This window comes from Apostichopus japonicus, chromosome 21, assembly GCF_037975245.1.
Source record: "Apostichopus japonicus isolate 1M-3 chromosome 21, ASM3797524v1, whole genome shotgun sequence".
NCBI lineage: Eukaryota > Metazoa > Echinodermata > Holothuroidea > Aspidochirotida > Stichopodidae > Apostichopus > Apostichopus japonicus.
In genome coordinates, this window is record NC_092581.1 from 13,160,929 (window position 1) to 13,176,659 (window position 15,731).

The 15,731-nt window shown below is 34.4% G+C and overlaps 1 protein-coding gene across 5 annotated transcripts in view; it reads right to left on the reverse strand.

Annotated features, from left to right (window-relative positions):
• Positions 1-15,731, reverse strand: part of LOC139962600 (uncharacterized) — a 139,795-nt gene that overhangs the window by 61,521 nt on the left and 62,543 nt on the right. The gene's annotated exons all lie outside the window — the stretch shown is intronic.

Sequence of the window (15,731 nt, forward strand, 5' to 3'; positions counted from 1 at the left end):
CTGATGTATGTTTTCGGCTTGTGTTGTAATTCATCATCTTCGGCTTGTAATCCTCCAAAACGAGAATTTCATAAAACATAATTCTTTAGTTAATGTCAAAGAAGATGACAACCGTTTTAATCTTGTCCCAAAATTTTCGTTTTGTTCTTGTTTTTTGAAGATATATATATATATATATATATATAAATGTTTACGAAGTAACTTTCTTTTTCTGATTAGGCCTACGTAGAAATAAACCATGTAATTATTATTGAAGGAGCTAGTCCATGTAGTAATGACATTGTGTTGTGGTGTTTCTTCCTCCTAACATCAAGGGTTAAAATAATTTTACTATAAAGGGAGGTGAAGTTAAGATTTCAAAATCTTAATCCCTTTAAAAACGTCGCCAGTATGACGAAAGGTAAACAGAAATGGATTGCGACACTCTGCAGGGGCGTTATTGACAGATTAAGCAACTACCTTTTAAACAGATAAAAATGATTACCATGTGCTTCTATTTTCTTTCTAGCTCTGTCCTTCTAATTCAACGCTGGGCTGTAGATTTCAACGTAGTGGTGCAAATTGCAATTAGAATGTCGCCACTATCGCTTTCTGCGGATATTTACTCTTTGGTGGGAAACTAAATAAGACAATAAATATGTGTGAGGAACACGCAAGGTATATATCTCGCTACTCACCAAAAAGGCTAGACATATATGTATATATATATATATATATATATATATATTGGTCGAATTCGTCAACTTCGTAACACATGGGCTTCAGGTTATAAATCCACTTAAATGAAAAAAAAAAATAAAAAGAAATCTTATTTATTTCAAGTTGGTCTCCTCACGGAACTAAAGTAATGTGCTTAGGCCTATTTAGCAATACAGTATTGTTTGTCTATGATAGAACAATAGGCCATATTACATGCGTTTTCATTTCACAGAAACAAATATACAAGTATATATATATATATATATATATATATATATATATATATATATATATATATATATATATATATATAAATATATATATATATATATATATATATATAAATATATATATATATATATATATATATATATATATATATATATATATATATATATATATATATATATATCAATGAAAATCGTAATGAGTTGGAATATATATATATTATATATATAACCAGGCTGGTTGGGCGAAATGGTAAGGTTGGGCGAAATGGCAGTTGGGCGAAATGGTTGTTGGGCGAAGTGACCAGCTTCCCTCTGAGAACCGGTCAAGCAATATGGAGATAAACAATACAATACACTGTGGTGAATCTGTGGGTAAAGGACAATGGCTGGGGTATCAAAGAACAGGAAGCGACATTAAACTTGTTTGTAAAACTGGTACTAGTCGACTGGTCGTAAGAGTATGATGAGACCTTAAAGGGTGTGAAGACTCGCGCACAAAGAAACATCTCATGCCGGTCATCTGACCTAGTTTCGATTGAAGTGTAACAGAAGTGTTAAACATCACCATCAATCCCAGAAAGTACACACACAGCTTGCCACCGTCGGTAATTAGACACTAGTGCACAGTCAATACATACAGCTACGGTCAATACCCACAACACAGTGTACATAGCAGCGATGGACATCCAAGGTCTAGATAAAAGATTACAAGGTATCACGTTTCATTACTGTGTGCATTTTTGTAGCGACAAGCAGAAAACTTCACTTGCAAGCAACGGAAAGTTAACCTTTTCAGAGCACGGCACGCGGTTTTGGGCGAGTCTTCAATGTCTTTAAGGGGTTGAGTTGATACGAAAAATCTCAATATATTTCTTTTCGTTAAAGTTATGCGTTAGATTTGAAATTTGAGATTTTTTAGTTAATGATAGGGGGACATTGTAATACTCAGCCAGGGGATTTTCCAAGAAATTATTCCTTATCGGTTTCTTTAGATTATTGAAGCGAAATGTCGTGTCTGTTTCATCTACGTAATTAACTCGTTTACAAGTGTACAATCAAAAATATATAAACAGCATTGCTAGATCCACATGATAGGGAGGGGTGGGGGGCTTAACGGGGGAACATTATAGGTACATTGATATTGGTTTATTCTGTTCATTAAATTTAATGATTAATATAAGTTTGTCTTCATGGGCCACTGATGGTGGTTACTTAGCATATATTGAGCAATAATGCTCCACTTATGGCCATTTCTGCATCTGACTTTTCGTTATCGAGCGTCGATCATTATTATTGCAAGTTTGTCTTCCTAAGCCATAGTGGGTACTTTAGCATATATTGATCAATAATGCTCCACTTATTCACTTATGGTCATTTCTACATCTTATTTTTCGTTCATGAGCATCCATCGTAAAGTTCGTACATTTTCCGCTTTCGTTAGATCACTTTCCCACATATTACCTTCCTACAGTTTACCCTGCATATCCTTTCACATAAAGACAATTATGCTGAGGTACCCTGCTGCTTAAGTTTGCAATTTAATGCCTTTTATTTTTTTCCCTTCTTTTATTTTATCGAGTGCATGGCCTCCGTGCGAGTACTCTTAATAATAACTTCTCTATCCAAGAATAGATCCTGGGCAACCAAATGGTAGTAAGCAAATACGGAAATAGGGAGGATATTTGTATTGGTCAAAGTGGACAATGTAATCAGTAAATGGTTCTATATACTTAAGGGTATACACATCTGTCAATGAGGGAAATCGGAAATAACCCAACTTCATGTTTTCACCTTAAAGATGCCTCAAAAGAACGACAACGTGTATGAAATCCTAATTAGGGTCCTTATGTAGAAAACAGTTAGTTGATGAGTATCAATGTGAACCAAATTTGTCCGTTTGTCTGTGTATAACGCTATCAGTGTCTAATAATATGGAGGTATAGAATGAATTGACAGTTTTTCCTTTAAGGTATAAATAATATACTTGTACTTAACAAAGATTTAGTCCATATGAATAGGTGTAAACGAATAAAAACAGAAATATTATAGGAGACATCCGTGATGTGCATCAACTGATAATACATGTATAGCAACAAGTTGCCAGAATGGTGATATTAGTCTTAGATGGGTACAATACACACTCCCCACTCACACCCCTTCCAAAAGTAAGCCAAAGTTACACCTGTCCACCGGCCTATATATAGCCTACACACACACATATATAATATATATGTGTGTGTGTGTGTATATGTTTATATAGCCTATTTTTATAGCACATACAGCGTATACATAAGGGCTATACATATTTATATTTAATATATATATATTTATATAAAACCTACATAACCTATATATGGTGGAATGGAGGTACACAAACGTATCATGTGTCTACCGTGAACTAACCGCGAGAAAACGCACTACGACGAAGACGACAAAAACATCTGGCTGGTCAGTATTAGTGAATTTTACACTAGCTAGTTTAATCCGTAACAAATTGTGCAACTCACATATTTTAATTGTGATTTGGAATATTTGTCATTGTTCCTAGTGCGATGTTAATGCTCTATGGAATTTGGGTTATGTCTTCAAATAATATTCGAATGTGGTTCTCTACATGATGACGGTAAATAAATTGAAGCCTCTTCATGTATTATGTGGATTCAGTGCAAGGTGTTCTTTTATCATATAAGTTTCATTTAATTCCAGCATGCGCACTTCATACATTGAAAAGTCTGGTTACTACTGTAGATTTAATTATATGGGTCGCAAAGTACATGCAATTATAAACGTGTGAACCATTTTTGTTGTTGAAACAGATGATGAAAAAGAAAAAAATATATTTAAATGAACAGATGCTTAGATTCAGTCTTGTCATATCTGATTGGATGAGACACTGCACATATACCGGCCTAAAGTTAATAAGTCGACTTGTCAAAAACGATTAAAATACGTCATTATACCCTAAGAAATGTCACGGGCCAAAAAATGGGAAATATATATAGATTTTCGGTAAATCTGTCTTTGAAGTCGATATGGATTTGATGTACCGTGAAATGGAAATAAAAGAACGATGACAAAATATGGCAGGTCTGTTATATAAGAAAGTCTGGATTTGATGATCAAAATGTATACAATGATGTGCATGGTTAATATCAGAGCATATATAACTGATTGGGGAAAGTGTGACACACCACATACATACACACAAACATATCTACCTATGTACATAACTGCATCGGGAGAGGGAGGCACAACTGAATCTGTTTATAGGATAAGCACACCCAGTGCATGCTAACATGTTAAGTGTTACACAAGGCAGAAGTCACAATAGAATACTACTTTTTAAATAACAGAATTAGGAAAATATTGTGTGAAAGCTTGAACCTGGATATATATATATATATATATATATATATTGTTATCATTTAAAGTGAATTTCTGTGTGCTTTAGTATATGTAGGACACCCTCTGCCTAATTTAATAATATATTGTTAGTGATATTCGGCTTCTTCTACTTAGGGTCATTAACGGTTCACTTCGGTACATCATTTTTTATGTCCTACAAATGTAACGTAATACTAGGCTACCCTTATCTTTCATTTGCCAATCTTTCAAATATAATTATGCTCTTATTCCACTGTCCCTGGGAAATTTTGATTGTCGTAAGGTAAATTAGGCTCTGTTTTCATTTGGTTTATAACTATATTGCAACAAGTTTAATGGAAATTGCAACTTGAAACTGAAGTAAAGGTATAGGCCAACAGATTACATTGGCATTACACAAAATTTATAATATATATCTATATCTATATATATATATATATATATATATATATATATATATATCTATATATATATATATATATATATATATATATATATATATATATATATATATATATAGAAGTAGCTTGGTGAGCCCAAATCGTTGAATCTTAATGCTCACGGCTTAAGTACACAATATTCGTTATGATGTATGACCCGACATATAGAGAGTGATGTCATGAGACATTCGTCAGAGATAGTCGGGCCAAGGGGAGGGGGAGGGCGCCTTTGGACATCCGCTCCGCCGTTTCGAAACTTAAGTTTGTTTTCAACCCTATTTTGCGTGGTCAATATCCCTGATTAGATACGCTCATTTAGAGCCCGGTGTTACGGAGTTGCCACTAATAGTGTCAGGTAGAATAGATTAAAATACGTTTAGCTGTGCCTGGTTGAACAGTTCTCGTGTAAAGTCGTCCACTGTTCCGTCGTCACACGTTACGCTTGTCAAGTTTAATGTTATTACTATTCTAAGAAAAATGGACTATAAATTTAAGCAAGCTGTCGATATATTTTGATATTAGTATATGACATTGACTATATATGCGTTTACTTGCGATATATAGAATCATAGGCAAATATTATGGAAGTTGCGTAGGTATTTCCAGCCTACTTGTAACAAATTACTTCGGTTTATGATTGAGTCATTTTCTTGACTCAGTCGAGCAGTTGACTCGAGTCACTGTACATTATTTCTTTGGATAATGCGTGAATAATTGTATCCAGACACATTTAAGGGAAATTGATTGACTCGAGTCACTGACTCTTTAAAAACAACAAAAATAGGCCTGTACGGGTGTGTGTGCGTGTGTTTATGTGTGTATGTGCATTGTTTCTTCTATAAGTATACATAAAGTTTGTGACGATCTTTCTCTTAACTGTCGTAACGTAATGTTGATTGATGAGTTAAGGTAATATGCATGCTTTACGATATACAGTTTTTCTTTTAAATTAAACATCATCCGCCTACGGCAAGTTACCAAAATTGTTACGGAAATGCAACCTGCACTGATAGTATAGTTTCACACATATTTTTTTTTATACCTAACTTTATCCTTAAACGTCTCAATAAAATCCTGCGTCAAATAGCCTAATGTGGGAAGATGCCACAAATAAGTGCATATGTTCAATGCCATGATAAATACAGGTCGTACATCACAAACGGAAATGAAATTTAACTCGAGGGGCCTTTAAAACAAAATCAAGTTAACCTTATCGATCGGATTACAAAATGCGATGGACAGCGAAGAGGCCAATCTTTTTTTGTCAATCTCCTCAGTTTCTCAATGTTTCTAATGCAGACAACATTTTTGTTCAAACCTCACGCTTGAATGATCTTTCAAAATACTGATATCTCGATTTATATGAAGACAAGAAGGACGCGAAGAAAAACGGCAAAAATGGGGAAAACAATTAAGAAGGAATATAATTTAGTAACAAATTTAAGCATAATTAGAACAACCTTTTAATGTCAATTTTTTTCCATTTGATATCAATATATGGAGCAGAGATGATTGAGGGTGCTTGGAAGTTTAATTGGTTTGTTATGTCAGAATTACATCAACATGAATAACTATTTCAAGGAAAATATTGACAGTAGTTGTTGATTGGATGGATCTTACATGTCGAATATTCTGTCTTCGACTCGATCTCCCACATGTACCTCGCTCTCCCACCTGTCCTTGTCCCCCACATTTCCCTCGTTCTCCCGTGCACCTGTCCCTCGCTCTCCTACCTCAGTGTCCCTTGTTCTCCCACCTAACCCTGGCTCTCCCACCTGTCCCTCCCTCACGTTCTCTTTCATCGTGATGGAGTGAAATTGTCTAATTGTTTTAAATGTAATCGCATCGATTCAAATGGATGACGGAGCTGATTAGAATGACCTAACTGTAGATTTCTGATTCCCTTTGATTCGGATATAGCTGTTTTTCAATATACCAGTGTATGTGCTGTAGACATTTAGTTAGTTCGTACCCGTGTTCTTATTCGATCAATGTTGCCTTGTACTCGCCATTGTTGAGTTTGTACTCGTGCATACTCGTACTCGGGCCATTTTGAAAGTCCATAGTACAGGCGCAGATCTAGTACACTCCAATCCCCCCCCCCCCCCTGCCTACCCTATCTCAACAAAACTTGAAATGAGTTATATAGTACAACATTGCGTGTATTATTCTCAGAATGCAAAACGTCACGTTTAAAATTTTCATTCCTCTCTCTATGGGCCTGGAGGAACCCGACAATTCGTATATGTTAGCTGGCTTCAACTACCCAAGACCCATTTAATCCTCCTATTTCAAATTCATGGATCTGCCCCTGCTTGCGTACTCTCACTTTTAACCTTGTACATGTACTCACAGTGCAAAGGAGATTCTACCTATACTCGAACCCATGATGTTGTACTCGTACAGTAACTCTTATACATCGTATAAACAACTGCAACCTTGTTTTCCATCTCAATTATCGGCTCTTGTACAATTTTTATAATTTTATATTCATTTTATATTTGCATACGTTACTTCCATGGTTACAAAACAGACGCAAGGATACCTTCCTTGAAAATATAATATGTTGTGTACTGTACAGAAAATCTATATAGGAACATTGAAAAACTTGAAAACTAAAGTTGAATTCCCTAAAACAAATATACAAGGAAATGCATTGACTGTTGTAGAATATAATTTTACTTGTAGTAACAAGATCAACGTACAGGGATAAACTATAGTTTGAGGTATTTTGTCGTTTACCTTACAGCAAATTTAAAAATGAAATATATTACTTCTTCAGATATGACTTAATGGTAATGTTATTTATGTGCTTTTAATACCTCTTCTAGGACACTTTTATCAATCATGACGTCACCGGAAGCTATATCTTTGTATGGAAAGCCAGCTTGAAGTGTTTAAATTTAAGAAACTTACACAGCGTCCAACATGTTAGGCGTAATAATAATTAAAATAATAATGTATGCACCGGTATTCGCTACTTAGTTTATAACCAGATGGTAGATTGAAATAACGTTCGCGTGCGCGTCTGTGTGTGTGATTTTAAGCCGGCTTTTTCAAGGAAAGCCAACAAGTGTATAAAAACCGGCGAAGTTAAGACTGATTATGCGTTCCACAGAAGGAAAAAAAAAATGAACGAAATAAATAAAAAATCAGCCGTTTCGTGTCTGACATGAATACAACAAAGCGGACCAATTGCTATCGATGTGTTCATCCTTCTTTTCGTTTTTTTGTTGTTTTTGTTTTTTGTATATGGTATACAGAATTGTTTACGCCGCAAACTCAAAACGTTTTAACGCCTTCACATTGCAATATGTGGGATTCCTCTTAGTCTCTTAAACATAAGAAATGCTTGCTATAAATATTATATTCCTCCTCTAGTATAAATAAAAAGTGTGTGTGTGTGTGTATATAAATCGAAAGTAATATATTTAATGGGTTTTCCCCCTGTATTTTCTTTAAATATGTTCTTCACTTAACTTGCGACGTATATTGGTTTTAAAAGCCACATCAATCCTATAAGCCATCGGCGAGATGAATTTAACAGAATATGAAAAAATCAGAAAAAACACAATAATTCAAGCGTCCAATTGAAGTTTTTAAAAGTTTATTATATAAGTATTTTTAAAAAGACGGGTGCCGTATAAATTAACTCCCAAACTTTATACTTTAAATGTCTTTAAAAGGGATATGCAGAAAATGTGAAGCCGATTCACACACAAAAAAGGTCACATTTTAAACTGAATTGCCGTGGTGACGTCATTCACTCGGTTGTTGCCACATCACATACATTCACAACATATCACGACAGTTGACCCCCCCCCCCAAAAAAAAAAAAAACTAATAATATATAAAAATAAAAATCGTATCTTTGTCGCACAAAATGCTGTTGAGGGTGTGGTTTTAACTTAACAAAAAACAGAAAATGTCAAGAATTGTTACTCAAATAATTATAGCCACCGGAGTATCCCTTTAAGTGTGTCCTATTATTGTATATATTGTGTTAGCGAAAGACGGCTTTATCCCTGATTCGCTGATTCATTGCATTCAGTCGGGTACGAACATTGTGGTTACTATTCGTGAAATCGAGATATCCGTAGCATATCACGAAATTCCTTGATTCATTCATTGTATTCAAGGGCAAAATGAAACTGAGCATTAATTTCTTATTAATGAAGAAGATTTATTATTAATTGGAAATCGCATTTTTTTATATTATCGAGGGCACAGTCGTAAAAACAGTATGTCAAAGCAAAGTACAAAAAAAAAACGTGATTTTGAGCCAAGCATTAATAGTCGTAGTGGATAATACTACTAATAATAGTAAGAATGGTAATTATAATAATAATAATAGTAATGGTTATAATAATAAAAATATCAAAAAAATAATAATGATAATGATGACGATGACGATGATGATGGTGATGATGATGGTGGTGATAGGAGGATGGGAGAAGCAGCAAGAGCATGTCTTGGTAAAGGTTTATCTAGTATAGTCAGGAGTTGATAGCCTTACTCATCAATTTTGAATTGAATTCATCAATTTGAATTGAAATTTTGTATATCTACCTATTTCTCTGACTTTTGCCACAGACTGAAGGCTAAGGTATATAGAGAGAAGTATAAGACTATGAAAGCACGGCCGATACTATGATTATTTTTACGTTCCGCTGTTTCTTCATGCTGGGTAAACCCGCAATCAAGTTACAGGACCATATGCCTTTTCAATCTAAGACAACTTTACATGATAGCAATTCAAGAACATGTCCACACAGAGAGACCAGAATCAATATAGCATATTCAGTCAGATTGATCATGTAATATGTCAAATTATGTAATTTATTCTGGTAAACTTCAAAGAAGAAGTCCATCCGGGAAATATCACACTGGTAATAAGAGGATGTTATTTTTCGTGAGTTCTTTAACAGCTTCATAAAATCTTGCTTCCATGTTCTTTTTCCGAGAAACCTGCCCTTTATTTAGTTTACAGGGAATAGAAAATACAAATAACATCTCGAATAATCGGTATATAACTGTATTCCTTTTCATATAATCTCATTAATTTTTTTTTGTAATGTAACTCTTCGATACACATCTGTCAATCACTAAAAAATTATATTCAAAACAACTTTGTGCAACAAGGGCCTATGGGAAGGCATTCATCATCATTGCTAAAGGTGCGGGCTTAACCATATCATCCTAATAATTTCAACCGATATAACAAACAATGAGGCAGAGAAAACCATGCAGTCTATATTTCCTAAAGATAAAATCTACAATCCCTACCAGATATAATTATTTAATTGACAGGTGCAGAACTCATAATCCCAAAGAACGGCACTCTATTAATGTTGTCATTCCGGCATTCTCTTAACAGCTATAGTAATGTTATCTACACTAACCCCTTTGGTTATTTTCGCTTACAAGTGCATACTTAACTCATATATTTTGTTAAGGAAATATTAGGTTGATGAGATTTTAGCTAGTATTTCCTTCCTAGGATGTGGTAACTGTGTACGACATGTCTAAAGGGCATTTATGGACTGCCAGAACTTTTATTTATCATAAATAAATATCGCTATAGTTACATATAGTTTATTTGAGCGCAAAAGTGTTTTGGATTATTATTTTCTTTATATTTAATTTTATTGTTTTGATCTTGGATTTGATAAAAGTTCCAATTTGATTTAGGGGATGTGAAGTTATAAACAGCCTAATAAGTACAGTCTATCAAATATGTTAATGCTGGCAAATTTTGTAGAAGAACATTGGTTGGACAATTCAAAGACAAACGTGAAATAACGGTGTCGGAGTACATTTATAACATCACACATGTTAGCTTCAAGTTCACTTTTAGTTGCAAAGCATATTATGCAGCAATGCTGACGACCAAGCATCTGGACTCTACACTGCTATGGTGCGCCAAGTGTGCCATAAGTCCTGAAAATTGACATTGTGCAATAAAATCCGAAACATATTAGTTTTTGGTGCTCTCATTGATATGAGCCAATGGATTTAAAGCAAAACAGTTATTTGTCGAAAAATAGCCCGGAAGTCCAGTTTCCGTATCTGGAGAAGTTTCCGCAAACGTCTATAACAGATAATTTCGAAATAATTCTCGGATTGCCCGCACAAACTTCTATAATAAGAGACCACACTATAGAACTATAAGCGTTCAATGCAAAGCAAAGGCGTTATGTCAAATTCTTCCGCCAATCTTTCGAAACGAAGTTTTAAAAAAAAAAGATTTCTCTTTAACCCTATAATGAAGCATAATGAGGTTATGTTCTTCCAGTCTCTTGTATCTGCTAAATCTGTCCATTGTTTCCATTAATAAATAAACTGAACTGCCCCCGTTTTTTTTAAGTTTCTGACAGAAATTATAAATCTGATTGATCGTTAATTTGAATTGCAAAATGTCAGCAAATATTTATTTCCCCCTTAAGTATAACTATACTGCAGTACCTAGCGATCAATACATTTTATTTTTTAAACGAAAAGACATGATGCCTAAATTCCTTAAGTTTAATGACAGATCGAACCAACCTATATTTTTTTCTGAACGATTCGGGTTTTTTTTTCCTTTCCTGTTTCTTTCTTCTTAATTTTCCCTAAAAAAAAATTCACAATCCTGCTCCCTTCGCCCCAATTAACTGCGACTTTGATTTTTTACATTCAAGCGCAACAGTAAATCTGATCAGGAGGCATTGACAGAAAACTGCCAATCAAAGTTGCTCCCCCTTTTATTTTATATTAACCCCTTTGAGTGCTTTGCACACCTTTTAATGAAAAAGTCGTTACGTGCGGACACTTTCATGCTTTAATTACGGAAGATTATGAAGGCCATAACAAGGACGTGATTATAAATCGTTCACATCACAGGACAGTTTTCAACAGAAGGTTAAAAGAAAATTCCAGACAATTTTGTAAGCGCCTCGTCTTAATTGATGCAACAACAAAACCAGAATCGTCACGTTTAGTACTTTTACTCATGAAAAAAACGGCTCTCCATAAGGAGAAATATCCCAACCTTTAAATTCTAAAGATTTAAAGACTTATACGTAGGCCTATAGATGGATGTAATGTTAAGTAAGTGATGAACTTTGACAGGTGAGAGAACTACTTCTTTTTTTCTTCAATTCGCCATGACTTCATCGCCATAAATTGTGCGTTCTTTATGAGCATCCGTATAAGGGTATGAGTTTACTCTTTCTTTTTTAGTCTGTGTACATTGAATCCACTGCATAGCTCGTGGTTGAAATTGGTTTAATTAAATTTACACAGTTGAGAATTAGACCTCGTAGTCAAGTAGCTAATTAATACATAATTTATTACTTTTCTCGTCACAAGTGACAGGCTTTCGATTTGAGATCATTCAAACAAGTATATATCTATTATGTATATTGATTGTTCATTTTAAATATATTTATTAAGTTTCCAGTCTCGGACATCTTCAAAGCGAACAGAAAGCAACATGTCAATTGGGAGCATGTCAGTGAATGTATATATTTAGAATTAATGAGCCATCATGTTTAGTGCGTGTGACTAGAAAATGATTTCGGTTTTAATTGTGTCAAGATTGACAGGACAGCTAAAAGGAGGTTATCACACAGCAAAGGTTATTGCATGGTGTATAGGATATGGATGCAGCGTTGATTTCAATACGTGTTGCAGCTACCGCGCGCCGATGACGTTATTAGAGGTCATCGACATTGCCCCAAATTAAGAATACAAAATGATACAAAATAACTATATTCCAAGACTATTTTACAGACGATTCCAAAACCTTCGTGATATATACATATGATTGATTAATGGTTTAAATATTTGATTAAATATCTCCAGAGGCTTTACGTGCTCTAAAGTTTCACTTTATACTGCCCAGGTCTTGAGCATTTTAAGCATACTTTGGGGGTAGGGGTGGGAGGGGGGTCGAGGTGTATACAGATGGATGACTGTTAAATTAATTGTCATAAACAAAAATATTCGTGACGTTCCCAAAACTTCAGAGTAATATCAACTTTTTTGCGATTTTTTGTTTGTTTTTTGTTTGTGCGTGACAATGAAACACTAAAGAACATAACCCTCCAGGGTCAAAGTTCAATTGGAAGATGTAGTTGGTGATATTTTCCCAAGAAGATAAATGTCTGTTACTTTAAATCTTTACGAAGGAAGGACCCGTGATAAATTCTATTATCGTATCATTCAACGTATAGGAAGCTACCCCATTGAGCTTTCTTACAACGAAATGGCAGGATAGGTCGATACGTTAATGACCACAATATAAACACACTGCAGGTATACTCATGGAGTTACCAGCGTGTATCAGAGCAAAACCATTTCCTCTGAAATCTAAAATATTGCGCTGCGATAAGCTCAGTGCATCTTGTGACCCTGTCTTTCGAAGTATGAAAGTCGAAATGGATCACTTGTTTTAAATATATTATAAAAACTGAATTACTATCCTAATTTTATCATCACAATTCATCATTATCTTTTTGATTAGGCTATATATATAGAATCATACAGTATATATAGGTTAGGTCTGCACTATGTAATGGATGACATTGGACTGTCAAGTAACAACTGAAGCAAAGCGAAGCATGCAGAGAAAAAATAATTACCTTCTGTGTTTTTTAAGGTTGTGTTCTTGAAGATTAAAATAGAAAAGGGCATAAAAAAATGGATCGAATATCTTCTGTTACCATATTTGCACAAGTAAATCAAATATGACTTATTTATTTTCTGAAGTATAGATGTAACCTACCAAACGCGCATGCTCTTAAAAAGACAGATAAAAAGCTTGGTGTTTTTCTTTTCTGACCAAATAAATATTTACATTATCAACCTGAACAAAATTATAAACGTGCCCCTTTTTTCTATAACACTCTTAATTAGCAAGTTAATACTTATTTACTTTGATTTTTGTTGGTAAATCTACGAAGACAAGTTGGCCTCGAAGCCGGTCCACCACTGGGTCCGAAATCGACTTCTTCTTGGTCGCGAATATTTGCTAGTATCATCGAAGGCGCAAAAACGTCGCTTGTTTAAAGACCATATCGGTTAGATCCAGGGGCGTCGGAGCTAAGGGCGAGCGGAGTTACGACCGGCCCCGCCCCATATTGGTTAAGACTAGTTGAGACTATAGTGGAACACTAGTATCATCAGACATTTTCTGATGATCGCTCAACGCGTGACACTCTAAGTAACAACTATTAGTGTTTCACCAGTCTCAACCTCCGCTCTGTCCACTGGACATAGGGCACTATGCACCATAGATGCAAACCAACCAACTTTATATATATTTACATATAAATATATATATTTACATATATATATATTTACATATATGTATATATTGACTTTAGTCTGCATTATTTCTTTAAGTAATCTTCAGTTTCATAGTAAACGGCATTGTGTTCCTTATTATTATACTTATGTGCAGAAAAAAAAAAACATGGTGAACAGAGATGTTTTTTTTAATAACAACAGTATTCACGATGTATCGAACAAATTCGAATGACTGATGTTTTCTAATGACATATGGGTGAAACGTATCCCCTTGCTTCAAGCATAGCCGATGACATCGAAGGATACATAATTGCATATGTTTTGTTTCCCCCCTCCTACACCATACACCCCCCCCACCCCTGATCATAAGTTGGAAGCCTTACGAAAGAAGTCATTAATTAATGACTGCAAACTATACATTTATAAACTACCTATTAACAGTGATGCCCGACAATATATAACCTACAGACTAAACAAACAGCCCACTTACTTTCATATTCTTGGATAGTATAACGGGAATTGCACGTAATTAATTACGTTAATTCCGCAGGGTTATATTTTTCGTGCGTGCTTGGCTGGAGGTATTGACTTAATTTATTAAACATATTAAATACTTTCATTTGTCAATGTTGCGGTTAACTTTAATCTTCTGTTGGATCCAATCGATTATCCGTCGAGAAATGAAATATTTGAATAATCTACTTAGTTTATGATGGTTTGCATATTTCAAGGTCTTCATGGATATATAATATTTGAGACATGTTTTTTCTGATCTGACTACTTTTATGGAGTTGAGCAATGCTTCACAATTTTTATATTTTATATATATATATATATATATATATATATATAGCTCCTCTCATTTAATAACATCATTATACAATTTGAAACTTAGAGGTAACAGACCAGTCGTTTGTTCAAAGTATCAAGTTCTTCTAAATCAAGACCCCAAAATATTAATGTACCACATTAATATTTGTGTTTTATGATAAATAACTGTGCATAATACTTTAAAACTTATAAACCGCTTCAAGCATTTCTTTGGCAGCTTGACAGGTATTTCTGTAAATAATTGTACCCATGATATTCATAGCCCTGGAGAGATACATTCTGTTCCCAATGCCATCTTAGCGACAGAGACTTTAAAAAACAGGTATATCTTGTCACTGGCTGCAGATTTGTCGATACTAGCAAGCGATGCTGCTTCAGTTTGTTTCATTTCATATTCTCCATAATGGATGTTTTAACTATAAAAAAAATGCCGTTTCCGTTATTGCAAGGGGGCTTTCCATAAATTAAAGGCAACTCAATGCGTTTTGATTTCAAAGTTCTTCTAAACCAAAGGTGTGTTTCTTTTTTGATTTCCCTTTTGCAGTCTCTAGAAAATTCAAAAGTACGTACATAAGTTATACTTAACCCTTGGGTGGGTGTATTATTTTTCTCTTAAGTTAGAATTCTGGCGAACAGATTTGTCATTTGTAGGCAAGTAAAACTTTATACAATCGAGGTCAAATTATTCTTGTTTTAAGTTTTGGAATATCTAGTGCGTACTTACGTATTCTTCTCCCTTAAAGTGAACCGTTTTGAATTAATAATTAGTCACAAACGCTTCTCGGCCTTTTGGCTAAGATTATGTGTAGTATATGTTCCCTTTCGAGGGGAATCGTGATACACACCTGACGATGAT